Below are 22,755 nucleotides of genomic sequence, written 5' to 3' on the forward strand. Positions count from 1 at the left end.
TGTCTACATGAGACTCATTTTGAACCTAAAGATACACCCAGACTGAAAGTGAAAGAATGGAGAAGCTTTTTTCCTGCCAACAGACCTCAAGAGAAAGCTAGGGTAGCAAATCTCATATCAGACAAGTTTTATTTTAAGCTGAAGACTGTGTAAGAGATACAGAAGGACACTGTTCATTCTCAAAGGGTCTACCCAATGAGAAGATATAACAATTGTAAATATCTATGCCCCCAACATGGTAGCAGCCAACTACATAAGCCAACTGTTAACCAAAATAAAGAATCATATTGATAATAATACATTAATAGTATGAGAGCTCAACATTCCACTCTCAGCAATAGACAGATCATCTAAGCAGAAAATCAACAAAGAAACAAGAAATTTGAATGACACACTGGACCACACAGACCTCATAGATGTATACAGAACATTCCACCCTAAAACAATAGAATACTCATTCTTCTCGAATGCCCATGGAACTTTCTCCTGAACAGACAAAATACTGAGTCACAAATCAGGTCTCAACTGATACCAAAAGACTGATATTATTCCTTACATATGTTCAGACCACAGTGCTTTGAAACTGGAACTCAACTACAAAAAGAAATTTGGAAGGAACTCAAACACGTGGAAGTTAAAGAGCATCTTGATAAAGAATGATTGGGTCAACTAAGAAATTAAAAGAGAACTTAAACAATTCACGGAAACCAATGAGAATGAAAACACATCAATACAAAACCTATAGGATACTGCAAAGGCAGTAATAAGGGGAAAATATATAGCCATCCAAGTGTCTCTCAAAAAAAATTACAACAATCCCAAATGCACAAGCTAACCTTACACCTAAAGACCTGGAGAAAGTAGAGCAAATAAGACCTAACCCAAGCAGGAGAAGAGAAATAAGAAAGATTAGAGATGAAATCAATGAAATAGAAATCATAGAAACATTGAACAGATCAATGAAAGTAGAAGCTGGTTCTTTGAAAGAATTGATAAGATCAATAAACCACTGGCCAGACTTATTCAAAAGAAAAGTGAAAGGACTCAAACCAATACAGTCATGAATGAAAGGGGGGAGAGATCACGATTAACACCAAGGAAATAGAAACAATTATTAGAAATTATTACCAGCAACTATATGCCAACAAATTAAGCAATCTAGAAGAAACAGGCTCATTCCTGGAAACTTATAAACTACCAAAACTGAAATAGAAATAGATGATCTGAACAAACCCATAACCAGCAAGGAAATTGAAGCAGTAATCAAAAACTTCCAAACAAACAAAACACAGGAGTCCTGGGCCTGATGGATTACCAGAGGAATTCTACCATACATTTAAGGAAGAAATAATACCTATTCTATTGAATCTGTTTCCCAAAAAAAGTAGAAATAGAAGGAAAACTTCCAAACCCGTTTTATGAGGCCAACATTACCCTTATCCCAAAACCAAAAACCCCACCAAAAAGAATTACAGGCCATTATCGTAGATGAGTATGGATGCTAAAATACACAACAAGATTCTAACCAGGAAGATCCAATAGCACATAATAGGATTATTCACCACTACCCAGAGATTTATTGCAGGGATGCAAAGAAGGTTCTACATTTGCAAATCAACCAACACAATAGAACACATCAATAAAGGAAAAGACAAGAACCATATGATCCTCTCAACTTGTAGAAAAAGCATCGTATATTTGACAATATACCATATTCTTTCCTGATTAAAACTCTTTAAAGTACAGAGATAGATGGAACATACCTCAATATCATCAAAGCTATCTATGAAAAGCCCACAGCAAATATCATTCTCAATGTGGAAAACTGAGAGCTTTTCCCTTAAGGTCAGGAACACAACAAGGATACCCACTCTCACTGCTGTTGTTCAACATAGTACTAGAAGTCCTAGCCTCAGCAATCAGACAATGAAAATAAATAAAATGCATTTAAAAAGTCAAATAAGAAGTCAAACTCTCTCTCTTCACAGATGATATGATACTTTATGTGGAATACCCAAAAGACTCTACCCCAAAATTGCTAGAAATCAAACAGCAATTCAGCAACATGGCAGAATACAAAATCAATGCACAGAAATCAGTTGCATTTCTATACACTAACAATGCGATGGAGAAAGAGAAATAAAGGAATCAATTCCATTTACAACAGCTCCAAAAACCATAATATACCTAAGAATAAATCTAACCAAACAGGTAAAAGATCTATACTCTAGAAATGGCAGAACACTTCTGAAAAGAATTGAGGAAGACACAAAAGATGGAAAAACATCCCATGCTCATGGATTGGAAGAATAAACGTCTCTAAAATTTCTATCCTGCCCAGAGCAATTTACACTATCAAAGCACTGCTTACCAAAATACATGAACAGTTTTTACAGAATTGGAACAAAAAATCCTAAAATGTGTATGGAACCAAAAAGATTCCGAATTTCCAGGGGTATGTTGAAGAAGGAAACCAAAGCTGAGGGCATAACAATACCTGATTTCAAACTATATTACAAAGCTGTAGTCATCAAGACAGTACGGTATTGGCACAAAAACAGACACATTCGATCAATGGAACAGAATTGAGACACCTCAATTGGACCCTCAAAGCTATGGTCAATTAATCTTCACCAAAGCAAGAAAGAACATCCAATAATAAAAGTCAGTCTCTTCAGTAGATAATGCTGGGAAAACTATACAGCCACAAGCAAAAGACTGAAACTATACCATTCTTTTACACCATACACAAAGATAAACTCAAAATGAATGGAAAACCTCAATGTGAGAGAAATCCATCAAAATCCTAGAGGAGAACATAAGAAGTAACCTCTCTGACACTGGACAGAAGTTTCTTTCAGTTCACATCCCTAAAGTCAAGGGAAACAAAAGCAAAAATTAACTTTAGGGACTTCATCAAGATATAAAGATTCTGCACAACAAAAGATACAGTCAACAAAACTAAGAGCAGCCCATGGGATGGAAGAAGATATTTGGAAATGACATCTAGGGTAAAGGGCTAATATCCAAAATCTACAAAGAACTAATTAAACTCAACACCCAAAGAACAATCCAGTCAAGAAATGGGCTGAAGACATGAACAGACACTTCTCCAAAGAAGTCATACAAATGGCTAGAAGATACATGAAAAAATGTTCAACATGCCAGCCATCAGGGACATAACAAATTAAAACCACAATGAGATACCACCTTAAACCAGTTAGGATGGTAAAAATTAACAAAACAAGAAACAACAAACATTGGTAAGGATGTGGAGAAAGGGGAACCATCTTAAACCATTGGTGTGAAATCAGGCTGGTACAGCCCTTCTGGCAAAGAGTATGTAGGTTCCTCAAGATGTTAAGAATAGAGATACTCTACAACGCAGCAATTGCACTACTAGGTATTTACCCCAAAGATACCAATGTAGTGAAAGAAGGGGCACATGCACCTTAATATTCATAGTAGCAATGTTCGCAACAGCTAAACAGAGGAAGGACTGTGGAACAAACCAAGATGCCCTTCAACAGATGAATGGATAAGGAAGATGTGGTCCATATACAATATGGAGTATTATGCCTCCATCAGAAAGGATGAATACCCAATTTTTGTAGCAACATGGACGGGACTGGAAGAAGAATATTATTCTAGCTGAGTGAAATAAGTCAAGCAGAGAGAGTCAATTATCATATGGTTTCACTTATATGCGGAGCATAACAAATAACATGGAGGACATGGGGAGATGGAGAGGAGAAGGGATTTGGGGGAAATTGAAAGGGGAGATAAATCATGAGAAACTATGGACCCTGAAAAACAACCTGTTTTTAAGGGGCAGGGGGTGGGAGGTTAGGGGATCCAGGTGGTGGGTATTAAGGAGGGCACATATTGCATGGAGCACTGGGTGTGGTGCAAAAACCATTATTACTGTTACGCTGAAAAGAAATAAAAATAAATAAATAAAATAAACAGTGGAAGGAACTGAGATGCCCTTCATACAGTTCAAATTTTTTTGCCTTTGAAATGTGTCAGGTTGCATTTATAATGAGATTTTTTTTTAATCAATAGTGAAGGATAGGAATTTTCTTGATTTATTGTTTCCTATTTTTGCATTAGGACCTTTAGATACAGATGTTGTGAAAAGAAGGGCCATCTGTACCCCAATGTTTATAGCAGCAATGGCCACGGTCGCCAAACTATGAAAAGAACCAAGATGCCCTTCAACGGACAAATGGATAAGGAAGATGTGGTCCATATACACTATGGAGTATTATGCCTCCATCAGAAAGGACGAATACCCAACTTTTGTAGCAACATGGGACTGGAAGAGATTATGCTGAGTGAAATATGTCAAGCAGAGAGAGTCAATTATCATATGGTCCCACTTATTTGTGGAGCATAACAAATAGCATGGAGGACAAGGGGTGTTAGAGAGGAGAATAGAGTTGGGAGAAATTGGAAGGGGAGGTGAACCATGAGAGACTATGGACTCTGAAAAACAATCTGAGGGGTTTGAAGTGGGGGGGGTGGGAGGTTGGGGTACCAGGTAGTGGGTATTATAGAGGGCACGGATTGCATGGAGCACTGGGTGTGGTGAAAAAATAATGAATGCTGTTATGCCGAAAATAAATAAAAAATAAATTAAAAATAATAATAATAATAATAATAATAATAATAAAGTATAGATTGCTCTAGGCAGTATAGACATTGTAACAATGTTTATTCTTCCAATCCAAGAGCATTGAATGATCTTCCATCTTTTTGTGTCTTCTTCAATTTCTTTCATTAGTGTTCTGTAGTTTCTTGAGTTTCTCGAGTACTTGACCTCTTTGGTTAGGTTTATTCCCAGGTATCTTATGGTTCTTGGTACTATAGTAAATGGAATCCATTCTCTAATTTCCCTTTCCGTGATTTCATTGTTAATGTATAAGAAAGCAACTGATTTCTGTACATTGACTTTATATCCTGCCACATTACTGAATTGCCATATGAGTTCTAGTAGTTTGGGGGTGGAGTCGTTTGGGTTTTCCATAAAGTATCCTGTCATCTGTGAAGAGAGAGACTGATTTCTTCATTGCCAATTTGGATGCCTTTTATTTCTCTTTGTTGTCTGATTGCTGTTGCTAGGACTTCTAATGCTATGTTGAACAAGAGAGGGGAAAGTTGGCATCCTTGTTGTGTTCCTGATCTCAACAAGAAGGCTGTGAGCTTTTTCCCATTGAGGATGGTATTTGCTGTGGGTTTTTCCTAGATAGATTTTATGAAGTTCAGGAATGTTCCCTCTATCCCTATACTTTGAAACATTTTAATCAGGAAAGGATGCTAGATTTGGTCAAATGCTTTTTCTGCATCAATTGAGAGGACCATGTGGTTCTTCTCTCTTCTCTATTGATTCGTTCTATCACACTGATAGATTTGTGAATGTTGAACCACACTTGCAACCCAGGGATGAATCCCACCTGGTCATGTTGGATAATCTTTTTAATGGCTGTTGAATCCTATTTTCTAGGATCTTGTTGAGAATCTTAGCATCCATATTCATTAGTCATATTGGTCTGAAATTCTCCTTTTTGGTGGGGTCTTTGCCTGGTTTGGGGATCAGGGTAATGCTGGCTTCATATCAGCCACAGCAACTTCTTTCAAGATATGTTTCCAAAAGGCGAAGGAAACAAAAGCAAAAATGAAATTTTGGGACTTCATCAAGATCAAAAGCTTCTACACATCAAAGGAAACAGTAAAAAAAAAAAAAAAAAAAAAAACAAATAGGCAAACCACAGAATGGGAGGAAATATTTGCAAATGACACTACAGACAAAAGGCTGATATCCAGGATCTATGAAGAACTTCTCAAACTCAAAACACACAAAACAGATAATCGCATCAAAAAATGTGCAGAAGACATGAACAGACACTTCTCCAATGAAGATACACCAGACACATGAAAAAATGTTCATCATCACTAGCCATCAGGGAGATTCAAATTAAAACTACATTGAGATATCACCTTACACCACTTAGAATGGCCAAAATTAACAAGACAGGAAACAACGTGTGTTGGAGAGGATATGGACAAAGGGGAAACCCTCTTTCACTGTTGGTGGGAATGCAAGTTGGTGCAGCCACTTTGGAGAACAGTGTGGAGATTCCTCAGGAAATTAAAAATAGAGCTTCTCTATGACCCTGCAATTGCACTACTGGGTATTTATCCCAAAGATACAGATGTAGTGAAAAGAAGGGCCATCTGTACCCCAGTGTTCATAGCAGCAATGGCCATGGTCACCAAACTGTGGAAAGGACCAAGATGCCTTTCAATGGATGAACGGATAAGGAAGATGTGGTCCATATACACTATGGAGCACTATGCCTCCATCAGAAAGGATGAATACCCAACTTTTGCATCAGCATGGATGGGACTGGAAGAGATTATGCTGAGTGAAATAAGTCAAGCAGAGAGAGTCAATTATCATATGGTTTCACTTACTTGTGGAGCATAACAAATAACACAGAAGACATGGGGAGATGGAGAGGAGAAGGGAGTTGAGGGAAATTGGAGGAGGAGATGAACCATAAGAGACTATGGACTCTGAAAAACAATCTGAGGGTTTTGAAGGGGCAAAGGGTAGGAGGTTGGGGGAGCCTGGTGATGGGTATTATGGAAGACACATATTTCATGGAGCACTGGGTGTGGTGCATAAACAATGAATTCTGTTACACTGAAAAGAAATTAAATTTTAAAATAGATCAATATTAAAAAAGATAGCACATAGATGGTTCTTGTTTTTTATTCATTCAGGCACCCATAAGTACTCAATAAATGGTTCTGGTAAAATTGGACAGCTTCATACAGAAAAATGAAACTGGACCATACTCTTACAGCATACACAGAAATAAACTCAAAATGGATGAAAGACCTCAATATGTGACAGGAATCTTCCAAATTCTAGAGGAGAATATAGCAGTAACTACTTTGACATGAGCCACAACTTCTTTTTTTTTTTACTTTTTTATTTATTTATTTATTTTCAGCATGACAGTATCATTATTTTTTCACCACACCCAGTGCTCCATGCAATCTGTGCCCTCTATAATACCCACCACCTGGTACCCCAACCTCCCACCACCCTGCCACTTCAAACCCCTCAGATTGTTTTTCAGAGTCCATAGTCTCTCATGATTCACCTCCCCTTCCAATTTACCCCAACCCCCTTCTCTCTAACTCCCCATGTCCTCCATGCTTTTTGTTATGTGAAACCATATGATAATTGACTCTCTCTGCTTGACATATTTCACTCAGCATAATCTCTTCCAGTCCTGTCCATGTTGCTACAAAAGTTGGGTATTCGTCCTTTCTGATGGAGGCATAATACTCCATAGTGTATATGGACCACATCTTCCTTATCCATTTGTCGGTTGAAGGGCATCTTGGTTCTTTTCATAGTTTGGCGACCGTGGCCATTGCTGCTATAAACATTGGGGTACAGATGGCCCTTCTTTTCACTACATCTGTATCTTTGGGGTAAATACCCAGGAGTGCAATTGCAGGGTCATAGGGAAGTTCTATTTTTAACTTCTTAAGGAATCTCCACACTGTTCTCCAAAGAGGCTGCACCAACTTGCATTCCCACCAACAGTGGAAGAGGGTTCCCCTTTCTCCACATCCTCTCCAACACATGTTGTTTCCTGTCTTGCTAATTTTGGCCATTCTAAGTGGTGTAAGGTGATATCTCAATGTAGTTTTAATTTGAATCTCCCTGATGGCTAGTGATAATGAACATTTTTTTCATGTGTCTGATAGCCATTTGTATGTCTTTATTGGAGAAGTGTCTGTCCATATCTTCTGCCCATTTTTTTTTTCAGCGTCATGATCAGACTATTACGTTTAGCCATCAACAGCATGGGTGCAAAAAAAAAAAAAAAAAAAAAAACTACATTAAAACCCTTTGTTGGAATGCTTTACACTTTCCACAGAACAGAAACTAAAATAAACTGTTATACAATTAATCACAAATACAGTCCTCGAGTTTTTTTGCCCATACACATGAATATTGTCTAAAACATGTCTTCTTTGTAGCAGCTAGGCCCTGCCACCACTGTGCTTGGCTGAGTTCACAAATCGGTTGTAACCTGTAGCTTCCCTGTCACTTCTCTGGCTCTCCTCTCCTGCTAAGCTTTGTTTCCTGGCAGTAATTAAAACCTCCTGCCACTGCCATAGCTGCTGCTGCTGCTGGAACCACCATAGCCACCTTGGTTTCGTGGTTTGGCGAAGTAAGGGCCAGAGCTTCTGCCTCCAAAATTGCCTCCTTTCATGGGTCCCAAATTTGAGGATTGATTGTTGTAATTGCCAAAATCAGTATAGCTTCCGCCACCTCCAAAGTTGCTTCCATCATTACCAAATCCATTATAGCCATCCCCACTGCCACCATATCCACCACCACCTCAACTGCCACCAAAGCCACCTCGACCACTGAAGTTTCCTCCACGACCAAAGTTGTCATTCCCACCAAAACCACCTCCAAGACCACCACCAAAGTTTCCAGAACCACCTCGACCTCTTTGGCTGGATGAAGCACTAGCCATCTCTTGCTTAGAGAGCGCTTTCCTTACTTCACAGTTGTGGCCATTCACAGTATGGTATTTTTGAATGACAATCTTGTCTACAGAATCATGGTCATTAAATGTTACAAAAGCAAAACCCCTCTTTTTGCCACTGCCTCGGTCAGTCATGATCTCAATCACTTCGATTTTCCCATACTGTTCGAAATAATCTCTTAGATGATGTTCTTCAGTGTCTTCTTTAATGCCACCAACAAAAATCTTTTTCACAGTTAAGTGGGCACCAGGTCTTTGAGAATCTTCTCTTGAGACAGCCCTCTTTGGTTCCACAACTCTTCCATCCACCTTGTGTGGCCTTGCATTCATGGCTGCATCCACCTCCTCCACAGTGGCATATGTGACAAACCCAAAGCCTCTGGAGCGCTTGGAGTTCGGATCCCTCATTACCACACAGTCCATAAGTGTTCCCCATTACTCAAAATGGCTCCTCAGACTCTCATTGGTTGTTTCAAAGCTCAGACCTCCAATGAAGAGCTTCCGCAGCTGTTCAGGCTCTTTGGGAGACTCTGACTTAGACATGACGGCGCTGGGAGGGGAGACTTTAACGATGCTTACTCGGCGGCGTCCACAAGCAGAAAGGACTCTTCTGCCCATTTTTTTATATGATTGTCTGTTTTGTGTGTGTTGAGTTTGAGGAGTTCATTATAGATCCTGGATATCAACCTTTTGTCTGTACTGTCATTTGCAAATATCTTCTCCCATTCCGTGGGTTCCCTCTTTGTTTTTTTTTGACTGTTTCCTTTGCTGTGCAGAAGCTTTTGATTTTGATGAAGTCCCAAAAGTTCATCTTCACTTTTGTTTCCTTTGCCTTTGGAGACATATCTTGAAAGAAGTTGCTGTGGCTGATATCAAAGAGATTACTGCCTATGTTCTCCTCTAGGATTCTGATGGATTCCTGTCTCAAATTGAGGTCTTTTATCCATTTTGAGTTTATCTTTGTGTACAGTGTAAGAGAATGGTCGAGTTTCATTCTTCTACATATAGCTGCCCAGTTTTCCCAGCACCATTTATTGAAGAGACTGTCTTTTTTCCACTGTATATTTTTTCCTGTTTTGTCGAAGATTATTTGACCATACACTTGAGGGTCCATGTCTGGGCTCTCTACTCTACCCCACTGGTCCATGTGTCTGTTTTTGTGCCAGTACCATGCTGTCTTGGTGATCACAGCTTTGTAGTAAAGCTTGAAGTCAGGTAACATGATGCCCCCCGTTTTATTTTTGTTTTTCAACATTTCCTTAGCGATTCGGGGTCTCTTCTGATTCCATACAAATTTCTGGGTTATTTGCTCCAGATCTTTGAAGAATACTGGTGGAATTTTGATCGGAATGGCATTAAAAGTATAGATTGCTCTAGGCAGTATAGGCATTTTAACAATGTTTATTCTTCCTACAACTTCTTTCAAGACATGTCTCTAAAGTCAAGGGAAACAAAAGCAAAAATAAACTTTTGGGACTTCATCAAGATAAAAAGCTTCTGTACTGCAAAGAAACAGTCAACAAAACAAAGAGGCAACCCACAAAATAGAAGATATTTGCAAATGACATTACTGATAAAGGGCTGATATCCCAGATCTATAAAGAACTTCTCTTTTTAATGTACTCTTGGATCTTATTAGCTAGAATCCTGTTGAGAATCTTGGCATCTGTATGCATCAGCGATATTGGTCTGAAAGTCTCCTTTTTGAGGGGCCTTTGCCTTTGCCTGGTTTGGGGATCAGGGTAATGCTGGCTTCTTAGAAAAAGTCTGGCAGTTTTCCTTCTGTTTCTATTTTCTGAAATAGCTTCAGGAGAATAGGTATTATTTGTTCTTTGAATGTTTGGTAGAATTCCCCAGGGAATCCATCAGGTCATGGGTTCTTATTTTTGGGGAGGTTTTTGATAACTGCTTCAATCTTGTTACTAGATATTGGTCTATTCAGCTTGCCAATTTCTTCCTGATTCAGTCTTCGAAGTTTATAGGTTTCCAGGAATGCATCCATTTCTTTCAGGCTGCTTAACTTATTGCCATAAAACTGTTGATAATAATTTCTGATGATTGTTTCTATTTCCTTGGTATTAGTCATGATCTCTCCCCTTTCATTCATAATTTTATTAATTTGGGTCCTCTACCTTTTCTTTTGGATCAGTATGGCCAGTGGTTTATCAATGTTATTGATTCTTTCAAAGAACCAACTTTTAGTTTTGTTGATGTTGTTCTACTATATCTCTAGTTTCTATCCCATTGATCTCTGTTCTAGTCAATTATTTCCCTTCTTGTGCTTAACTTGTTGTTGATTTCCCACTTCTTTACAGTGTAAAGATAGCTGGTGTATTCTGGATTTTTCAGTGTGTTTGTTTGTTGGTTGGTTGGGTGATTGGTTTCTGATTTTTTTTTTTTTTTAGTGAGGCTTAAATGGCCATGTATTTCCCCCCTTAGGATCACATTTGCCATATACCATAGATTTTGGACTGATGTGACTTCATTCTCAGGTGGAATTTATCCCTAGGATAAAAGGGTGGTTCAACATTCACAAATCAGTCAATGTGATAGAAAAAATCAGTAATAGAAGAGAGAAAAACCACATGGCCCTCTTAATTGATGTAGAAAAAGCAGTTCACAAGATACAACATCTATTTCTGATTTTAAAAATTCAAAGTATAGGGATAAGGGGAACATTCCTCAACTTCATAAAAGTGATCTATGAAAAACCCACAACGAATGTCATTCTCAATGGGGAAAAGCTGATGCCTTCCCTTGAGATCAGGAACACAACAAGGATGCCCATGCTTGCTGCTGTTGTTCAACATAGGTCTAGAAGTCCTAGCAACAGCAATCAGACAACAAAAAGAAATAAAAGGTATTCAAATTGGCAAAGAAGAAGTCAAACTCTCTCTCTTTGCAGATGACATGATACTTTTTATGGAAAACCCAAAAGATTCCACCCCAAACTACTAGAACTCATTCAACAATTCAGTAATGTGGCAGGATACAAAAATCAATATACGGAAATCAGTTGCTTTCATATACACTAACAATGAAAATACAGAAAAGTAAATTAGAGAATCAATTCCATTTACTATAGCACCAAGAACCATAAGATACCTGGGAATAAACCTAACCAGAGGGGAAAAGGATCTGTACTTGAGAAACTACCAAACACTCATGAAAGAAATTGAAGAAGACTCAAAAAGATGGAAGACCATTCCATGCTCATGGATCAGAAGAATAAACATTGTTAAAATGTCTATACTGCCCAGAGCAATCTATACTTTCAATGCCATCCAATCAAAATTCCACAGGCATTTTTCAAAAAGCTGGAACAAACAATCCTAAAATTTGTATGGAACCAGCAGAGACCCTGAATTACTAAGAAAATGCTGAATAAGAAAAACAAAATTGGCGGCATCACTTTACCTGATGTCAAGCTTTACTACAAAGCTGTGATCACCAAGACAGCATGGTACTGGCACAAAAACAGACACATGGACCAGTGGGGTAGAGTAGAGAGCCCAGACATGGACCCTCAAGTGTATGGTCAAATAATCTTCGACAAAACAGGAAAAAATATACAGTGGAAAAAAGACAGTCTCTTCAATAAATGGTACTGGGAAAATTAGACAGCTACATGTAGAAGAATGAAACAACCATTCTCTTACACCATACACAGAAATAACTCAAAATGGATAAAAGACCTCAATGTAAGGCATGAATCCATCAGAATCCTAGAGGAGAACATAGGCAGTAATCTCTTCGGCATCAGCCACAGCAACTTTATTCAAGACCCATCTCCAAAGGCAAAGGAAACAAAAGCGAAGATGAACTTTTGGGACTTCATCAAGATCAAAAGCTTCTGCAGAGCAAAGGAAACGGTCAACAAAACAAAGAGGCAACCCACGGAATGGGAGAACATATTTGCAATTGACACTACAGACAAAAGGCTGATATCCAAGATCTATAAAGGACTCCTCAAACTCAACACAAACAAAACAGAAAATCATGTCAAAAAAAAAAAAAATAGGCAGAAGACGTGAGCAGACACTTCTCCAAAGAAGACATACAAATGGCTAACAGACACATGAAAAAATATTCAACATCTCTAGCCATCAGGGAATTACAGATCAAAACCATGATGAAATAACACCCTACACCAGGTAAAGTGGTACAAATTAACAAGGCAGGAAACAACAAATGTTGATGAGAATGTGAAGAAGAGGAGCCCTCTTATAATATTGGTGGCAATGCAAGCTGGTACAGCCAGTCTGGAAAAAACTGGGAAGGCTCCTCAAGATGTTAAAATAGAGCTACCCTGCAACCCAACAATTGAACTACTATATCTTTACCACAAATATACAGACATAGTGAAAAGAAAGGCACATGTATCCCAATCCTCATAACCACAAGGTCCACAATAGCCAAACTGTGGAAGGAACTGAGATGCCCTTCAACAGATGAATGGATAAAGAAGATGTGGTTCATAAATACAATGAAATATTACTCTGCTATCAGAAGGGATGAATACTCACCATCTGCACTGACATGGATGAAACTAAGGGGATTATGCTAAATGAAATAAGTCAAACAGAGATAGACCATTATCCTATGGTTTCACTTATTTGTGGAACATAAGGAATAGCATGAAGAACCATACTGCTAAAGAGGGAAAACTGAAGGGGGCAGAATCAGAGAGGGAGACAAATGATGAGAGACTCTGGACTCTGGGAAATAAACTGCGGGTTTCAGAGGGGGACGATGGAGGATGGGGTGACTGACTGGGTGATGGGTATTAAGGAGGGCACGTGTTATGATGAGCACTGGGTGTTATATGCAACAAATTAGTCATTGAACACTATGTTAAAAACTAATGATGGGGGAGGAGTCAAGATGGCAGAGAAGTAGCAGGCTGAGGCTACATCAGGTAGCAGGAGATCAGCTAGATAGCTTATCTAAACATTGCAAACACCTACAAATCCAATGGCAGATTGAAGAGAAGAAGAACAGCAGTTCTAGAAACAGAAAATCAACCACTTTATGAAAGGTAGGACTGGCAGAGAAGTTACTGCAAAGCGACAGGAAGATAGATGGCGGGGGAGAGGGGCCGGCTCCCGGCAAGCGGCGGAGCAATGGAGCACAAAAGTCTATTCCACTGAGGGACATTGCTCCAGAGGCTAAACTGGGGTGAAGCCCACATGGGGTCAGCGTGGCCCCAGGTCCTGCAGGATCACAGAAGGATCGGGGGTGTCTGGGTGTCACAGACCTTGCAGGTATTAGAACAGGGAAGCTGGCTACAAAGACAGAGCCAAGGAGTGAGCTCTCAGCTCAGGGTTATCTTGAACAGGTCGCAGCCTGGGTGAGCTCAGAGCATGGCCGGAGGCCGGGGAGACAGGAGCTATTGGGCACTATTCTCTGAGGGCGCACTGAGGAGTGGGGCCCTGAGCTCTTGGCTCCTCTGGGCCAGAGACTGGGAGGCCGCTATTTTCATTCCCGTCCTCCAGAACTCTGCAGAAAGCGTTCAGGGAACAAAAGCTCCCAAAAGTGAACCTGAGCAGATTACTCAGCCCGGCCCCTGGTAAGGGTGGTGTAATTCCGCCTGGGGCAAAGACACTTGAGAATCACTACAACAGGTCCCTCCCCCAGGAGATCAATAAGGAATCCAGCCCAGACAAAGTTCACCTACCAAGGAGAGCAGCGGAATTCCAGAGGAGGAGAAAGCAAAGCACTGAACTCATGGCTTTCTCCCCATGATCCATTAGTCTTGCAGTTAATATAATTTTTTTCAATTTTTTTTCTTCTTCTGCTAAATATTTTTTAACTTTTACACTTCTCTTTTTTAAGTTTTTTAACTAGTTAATCTAATACAAGTATTTTTTTTTCTTTTATATATATATATATTTTTTATTCATTTTCTTTTTTAATTGTTTCTTTTTTTTTTCTGAACCTCTTTTTATCCCCTCTCTCCCCCCCACGATTTGGGGTCTCTTCTGATTTGGTTAAAGCATATTTTCCTGGGGTCTTCGCCACCCTTTTAGTATTTTACTTGCTCCTTCATATACTCTTATCTGGACAAAATGACAAGGCGGGAAAATTTACCACAAAAAAAAAAAAAAAAGAACAAGAGGCAGTACCGAAGGCTAGGAACCTAATCAATACAGACATTGGTAATATGTCACATATAGAGTTCAGAAAGATGATTCTCAAGGTTCTCAAGGTTCTAGCAGGGCTCGAAAAAGGCATGGAAGATACTAGAGAAACCCTCTTGGGAGATATAAAAACCCTTTCTGGAGAAATAACCAAGTTGAAATCAAAAAGCTATTAATGAGGAAGGGGAGGTGAACCATGAGAGACTATGGACTCTGAAAAACAATCTGAGAAGTTTGAAGTGGTGGGGGGGGGGGAGGTTAGGGGAACCAAATGGTAGGTATTAGAGAGGGCATGGATTGCATGGAGCACTGGGTGTGGTGCAAAAATAGTGAATACTGTTATGCTGAAAATAAATAAAAAATAATTTTAAAAAAAATGGAGGCTCTCACTGCTAGGATAAATGAGGTAGAAGAAAGATTTAGTGATATAGAAGACCAAATGACAGAGAATAAAGAAGCTGAGCAAAAGAGGGACAAACAGCTACTGGACCATGAGAGGAGAATTCAAGAGGTAAGTGACACCATAAGATGAAACAACATTAGAATAATTGGGATTCCAGAAGAAGAAGAAAGAAAGAGGGGAGCAGAAGGTATATTGGAGAGAATTATTGTAGAGAATTTCCCTAAAATGGCAAAGGGAACAAGCATCAAAATCCAGGAGCTGCAGAGAAACCCCGTCAAAATCAACAAGAATAGGTCCACACCCCATCACCCAATAGTAAAATTTACAAGTCTTAGTGACAAAGGAAAATCCTGAAAGCAGCCCAGGAAAAGAAGTCTGTAACATACAATGGTAAAAATATTAGATTGGCAGAAGACTTATCCACAGAGACCTGGCAGGCCAGAAAGAACTGGCATGATATATTCAGAGCACTAAATGAGAAAAACATGCATCCAAGAATACTATATCCAGCTATGCTATCATTGAAAATAGAAGGAGAGATTAAAAGCTTCCAGGACAAACAAAAACTGAAAGAATTTGCAAACAACCACCCAGCTCTACAGGAAATATTGAAAGGGGTCCTCTAAGCAAAGAGAGAGCCTAAAAGAAGTAGATCAGAAAGGAACAGAGACAATATACAGTCACCTTACAGGCAAATAAAATGGCACTAAATTCATATCTCTCAATAGTTACCCTGAATGTTAATGGACTAAATGCCCCAATCAATAGACACAGGGTATCAGAATGGATAAAAAAACAAAACCCATCTATATGTTGCCTACAAGAAACTCATTTTAAACCCGAAGACACCTTCAGATTTAAAGTGAGGGGGTGGAAAACAATTTACCATGCTAATGGATATCAGAAGAAAGCAGGGGTGGTAATCCTTATATCAGATCAATTAGATTTTAAGCCAAAGACTATAATAAGAGATGAGGAAGGACACTATATCATACTCAAAGGGTCTGTCCAGCAAGAAGATCTAACAATTTTAAATATCTGTGCCCCTAACGTGGGAGCAGCCACCTATATAAACCAATTAATAACAAAATCAAAGAAACACATCAACAATAATGCAATAATAGTAGGGGACTTTAAAACTCCCCTCACTGAAATGGATAGATCATCCAATCAAAAGATCAACAAGGCAATAAAGGCCTTAAATGACACACTGGACCAGATGGACATCACAGATATATTCAGAACATTTCATCCCAAAACAACAGAATACACATTCTTTTCTGGTGCACATGGAACATTCTCCAGAATAGATCACATCCTAGGTCATAAATCAGGTCTCAACCAGTATCAAAAGATTGGGATCATTCCCTGCATATTTTCAGACCACAATGCTCTGAAGCTAGAGGAAATTTGGAAAAACCCAAATACATGGAGACTAAAGAGAATCCTTCTAAAGAATGAATGGGTCAACCAGGAAATTAAAGAATTGAAAAAATTCATGGAAACAAATGATAATGAAAACACAATGGTTCAAAATCTGTGGGACACAGCAAAGGCAGTCCTGAGAGTAAAATACATAGCGATATAAGCCTTTCTCAAGAAACAAGAAAGGTCTCAAGTACACAACCTAACCCTACACCTAAAGGAGCTGGAGAAAGAACAACAAAGGAAGCCTAAACCCAGCAAGAGAAGAGAAATAATAAAGATCAGAGCAGTAATCAATGAAATAGAAACAAAACAAAACAAAACAAAAAACCAATAGAACAACTCAATGAAACTAGGAGCTAGTTCTTTGAAAGAATTAATAAGATTGATAAACCCCTGGCCAGACTTATCAGAAAGAAAAGAGAAAGGACCCAAATAAATAAAATCATGAATAAAAGAGGAGAGATCACAACTAACACCAAAGAAATACAAACTATTATAAGAACATACTATGAGCAACTATACACCAACAAATTTGACAATCTGGAAGAAATGGATGCATTCCTAGAGAATATAAACTACCACAACTGAACCATGAAGAAATAGAAAACCTGAACAGACCCATAACCAGTAAGGAGAATGAAACAGTCATCAAAAATCTCCAAACAAACAAAAGCCCAGGGCCTGACAGCTTCCTAGGGGAATTCTACCAAACATTTAAAGAAGAACTAATTCCTATTCTCCTGAAACTGTTCCAAAAAATAGAAATGGAAGGAAAACTTCCAAACTCATTTTATGAGGCCAGCATCACCTTGATCCCAAAATCAGACAAGAATCCCATCAAAAAAGAGAATTACAGACCCATATCCTTGGTGAACACAGATGTGAAAATTCTCACCAAAATACTAGCCAATAGGATCCAACAGTACATTAAAAGGATTATTCACCACAACCAAGTGGGATTTATTCCAGGGCTGCAAGGTTAGTTCAACAGCCGCAAATCAATCAATGTGATACAACACATTAATAAAAGAAAAACAATAACCATATGATATTCTCAATAGATGCTGAAAAAGTGTTTGACAAAGTACAGCATCCCTTCCTGATCAAAACTCTTCAAAGTATAGGGATAGAAGGCACATACCTCAATATTATCAAAGCCATCTATGAAAAACCCACAGCAAATATCATTCTCAATGGAGAAAAACTGAAAGTTTTTCTGCTAAGGTCAGGAATATGGCAGGGATGTCCATTATCACCACTGCTATTCAACATAGTACTAGAGGTCCTAGCCTCAGCAATCAGACAACAAAAGGAAATTAAAGGCATCCAAATCGGCAAAGAAGAAGTCAAACTATCACTCTTCGCAGATGATATGATACTATATGTGGAAAACCCAAAAGACTCCACTCCAAAACTGCTAGAACTTGTACAGGAATTCAGTAAAGTGTCAGGATATAAAATCAATGCACAGAAATCAGTTGCATTTCTCTACACCAACAACAAGACAGAAGAAAGAGAAATTAAGGAGTCAATCCCATTTACAATTGCACCCAAAACTATAAGATACCTAAGAATAAACCTAACCAAAGAGGCACAGAATCTATACTCAGAAAACTATAAAGTACTCATGAAAGAAATTGAGGAAGACACAAAGAAATGAAAAAATGTTCCATGTTCCTGGATTAGAAGAACAAATATTGTGAAAATGTCTATGCTACCTAGAGCTATCTATATATTTAATGCAATTCCTATCAAAATACCATCCATTTTTTTCAACAAAATGGAACGAATAACCCTAAAATTTATATGGAACAATAAAAGACCTCGAATAGCCAAATGAATATTGAAAAAGAAAGCTAAAGTTGGTGGCATCACAATTCTGAACTTCAAGCTCTTTTATAAAGCTGTCTTCATCAAGACCGTATGGTATTGGCACAAAAACAGACACATAGATCAATGGAACAGAATAGAGAGCCCAGAAATAGACCCTCAACTCTATGGTCAACTAATCTTCGACAAAGCAGGAAAGAATGTCCAGTGGAAAAAAGACAGCCTCTTCAATAAGTGGTGTTGGGAAAATTGGACAGCCACATGCAGAAAAATGAAACTGGACCATTTCCTTACACCACACATGAAAATAGACTCAAAATTGATAAAAGACCTCAATGTGAGAAAGGAATCCATCAAAATCCTTGAGGAGAACACAGGCAGCAACCTCTTCGACCTCAGGCTCAGCAACATCTTCCTAGGAACATCACCAAAGGCAAGGGAAGCAAGGACAAAAATGAACTATTGGGATTTCATCAAGATCCAAAGCTTTTGCACAGCAAAGGAAACAGTTAACAAAATCAAAAGACCACTGACAGAATGGGAGAAGATATTTGCAAATGACATATCAGATAAAGGGCTAGTGTCCAAAATCTATAAGAACTTAGCAAACTCAACACCCAAAGAACAAATAATCCAATCAAGAAATGGGCAGAAGATATGAACAGACATTTTTGCAAAGAAGACATCCAGATGGCCAACAGACACATGAAGAAGTGCTCCACATCACTAGGCATCAGGGAAATACAAATCAAAACCACAATGAGATATCACCTCACACCAATCAGAATGGCTAAAATCAACAAGTCAGGAAATGACAGGTGCTGGCGAGGATGTGGAGAAAGGGGAACCCTCCTACACTGTTGGTGGGAATGCAAGCTGATGCAACCACTCTGGAAAACAGCTTGGAGGTTCCTTAAAATGTTGAAAATAGTACTACCCTACGTCCCAGCAATTGCACTACAGGGTATTTACCCTAAAGATACAAAAGTAGTGATCCGAAGGGGCACATGCACCCGAATGTTTATAGCAACAATGTCTACAACAGCCAAACTATGGAAAGAACCTCGATGTCCATCAACAGATGAATGGATAAAGAAGACGTGGTATATATATACAATGGAATACTATGGAGTCATCAAAAGAAATGAAATCTTGCCATTTGCGATGATGTGGATGGAACTAGAGAGTATCATGCTTAGCGAAATAAGTCAATTGGAGAAAGACAACTATCATATGATCTCCCTGATATGAGGAAGTGGAGATACAACATGGGGAGTTAAGGGAGTAGGAGAAGAATGAATGAAACAAGATGGGATTGGGAGGGAGACAAATCATAAGTGACTCTTAATCTCACAAAACAAATTGAGAGTTGCTGAGGGGAGAGGGTTTGGGAGAAGAGGTAGGGTTATGGACATTGGGGAGGGTATGTGCTATGGTAAGTGCTGTGAAGTGTGTAAACCTGGCTATTCACAGACCTGTACCCCTGGGGATAAAAAGACATTATATGTTTATAAAAAATAATAAAAATTTTAAAAATTAAAAAAACAAAAACTAATGATGTACGGTATGGTGCTAACTTAACATAATAAACATAAGAAATAGCATGGAGGACTGTAGGGGAAAGGAGGGAAAACTGAAGGAGGAGAAATCAGAGAAGATGAACCATGAGAGACTATGAACTCCAAGAAACAAACTGAGGGTTTCAGAGATGGGGGTGGGGGAATGGGATAGTTGGATGATGGGTATCAAGGAGGGCATGTGTTGTGTCGAGCACTGGGTGTAAAAACTACCAGTGAGTCATTGAACACTTCATCAAAAAACAATGATAAATTATACAGTGGCTATCTAAACATAATAAAAAAATAAAATTGTCCCCCCAACACACACACACACACAAATCACAAAGGGCAGTGGCTCTCCTGGGGCTCTGGGACTACCTGTGAGAGAGTTGGTGCAGGCGTGCACCACAGGAGGTTGCAGCTTTTGGAGGCTCATACTGAAATGGATGTCCTTTGTTCTGGAGGGTTTGTTAAAAAGGGCAGACTGCAGTTTTTCTGCTCTGGGCTTTGGCTGTGGCCATTTTTGCTCTGATCCTCTGAAGAGGGGTGGAAAGCCTCCAGGGAACAAAGGCCACACACAGGACCAGTTTCACTGAGCCCATCCCCCTGATCGGGATGGGACAACTCCCCCCAGGTAGGGAAAACTGAGAAAAAGAGCAGCAGACCCCTCCCCCAGAAGATAGTTCAGGACATGTAGATGACAATGTATGGATCCCATAGACTGTAAAATTCCAGTACCACAGGACCACAGGAAAATAGTATATTGAGCTCCAGGTGTTGCCTCATGACTTATTTATTTTTCTGATAAAATTCTTCTTTTTTTTTCTTTTTCTTATGCTTTTTCTTTTTTTTTTTTTTTTTTTTTTTTTTTTTTTTTTTTTTTTTTTGCTTTTTTCTCCTTTCAACTTGATGTTTATTATATTGACATTTCATAATTGCTTTTTAACTTGTATTTTCTCACACCTATATTTTTTATAGATATACAATTCATGGAGGGAGGAGTCAAGATGGCGGAGAAGTAGCAAGCTGAGACTGCTTCAGCTAGCCGGAGATCAGCTAGATAGCTTATCTAAAGATTGCAAACACCTGAAAATCCATCGGCAGATCGAAGAGAAGAAGAACAGCAATTCTGGAAACAGAAAAACAACCACTTTCTGAAAGGTAGGACCGGCGGAGAAGTGAATCCAAAGCGACGGGAAGATAGACCCCGGGGGGAGGGGCCGGCTCCCGGCAAGCGGCGGAGCAACCGCGCACAAAATCAGGACTTTTAAAAGTCTGTTCCGCTGAGGGACATCGCTCCAGAGGCTAAACCGGGGCGAAACCCACGCGGGGTCAGCGTGGCCTCAGGTCCCGCAGGGTCACAGAAGGATCGGGGGTGTCTGAGTGTCGCAGAGCTTGCGGGTATTGGAACGGGAAAGCCGGCTACAGAGGCAGAGCCGACAGTAAGCTCGCAGCTCCGTGTTACCTTGAACCGGTCGCAGGCTCGGTGAGCTCGGGGCACGGCCGGAGGTCAGGCAGACGGGAGTAACTGGGCGCTGTTCTCTGAGGGTGCACTGGGGAGTGCGGCCCTGGGCTCTCGGCTCCTCCGGGCCGGAGACCAGGAGGCCGCCATTTGTATTCCCGTCCTCTGGAACTTTACGGAAAGCGCTCAGGGAACAAAAGCTCCTGAAAGCAAACCCGAGCGGATTACTCACCCCGGCCCCGGGTAAGGGCGGTGTAATTCCGCCTGGGGCAAAGACACTTGAGAATCACTACACCAGGCCCCTCCCCCAGAAGATCAACAAGAAATCCAGCCGAGACCAAGTTCACCTACCAAGGAGTGCGGTTTCAATACCAAGGAGAGCAGCAGAATTCCAGAGGAGGAGAAAGCCAAGCACGGAACTCATGGCTTTTTTCCTGTGATTTTTTTTAGTCTTGCAGTTAATTTAATTTTTTCTTCTTCATTTTTTTTTTTTTTTTCTCGCCTTCAGGTAAAATTTTATTTTTTATTTTATTTTTTTTTATTTATTTTTTATTTTTTATTTTTTTTTAACTGTTACCTTTTTCTTTTTTAACGATTTTTTAATAGTTTATCTAATATATATATATATTTTTTTACATTTTTCTTAGGTGTTTTCTTTTTTAAAAAAAAATTCTTTTCTTTTCTTTTCTTTTTTTTTTTTTTTCTTTTTTCTTTCTTCCTTTTTGAACCTCTTTTTATCCCCTTTCTCCCCACTCACGATTTTGGATCTCTTCTAATTTGGCTAAAGCATATATTCCTGGGGTTGTTGCCACCCTTTTAGTATTTTACTTGCCCCTTCATTTACTCTTATCTGGACAAAATGACAAGACGTAAAAATTCACCACAAAAAAAAGAACAAGAGGCAGTACCGAAGGCTAGGGACCTAATCAATACAGACATCGGTAATATGTCAGATCTAGAGTTCAGAATGACAATTCTCAAGGTTCTAGCCGGGCTCGAAAAAGGCATGGAAGATATTAGAGAAACCCTCTCGAGAGATATAAAAGCCCTTTCTGGAGAAATAAAAGAACTAAAATCTAACCAAGTTGAAATCAAAAAAGCTATTAATGAGGTGCAATCAAAAATGGAGGCTCTCACTGCTAGGATAAATGAGGCAGAAGAAAGAATTAGTGATATAGAAGACCAAATGACAGAGAATAAAGAAGCTGATCAAAAGAGGGACAAACAGCTACTGGACCACGAGGGGAGAATTCGAGAAATAAGTGACACCATAAGACGAAACAACATTAGAATAATTGGGATTCCAGAAGAAGAAGAAAGTGAGAGGGGAGCAGAAGGTATACTGGAG

The 22,755-nt window shown here is 39.3% G+C and overlaps 1 pseudogene; it reads right to left on the bottom strand.

Moving 5' to 3' along the window:
• Window positions 1-8,013: 8,013 nt before the first annotated feature.
• LOC131811247 (heterogeneous nuclear ribonucleoprotein A1-like) lies at window positions 8,014-9,008 on the bottom strand (annotated as a pseudogene).
• Between the last annotated feature and the right edge of the window lie 13,747 nt (window positions 9,009-22,755).

This window comes from Mustela lutreola, chromosome 11, assembly GCF_030435805.1.
Source record: "Mustela lutreola isolate mMusLut2 chromosome 11, mMusLut2.pri, whole genome shotgun sequence".
NCBI classification, from domain to species: Eukaryota; Metazoa; Chordata; class Mammalia; order Carnivora; family Mustelidae; genus Mustela; species Mustela lutreola.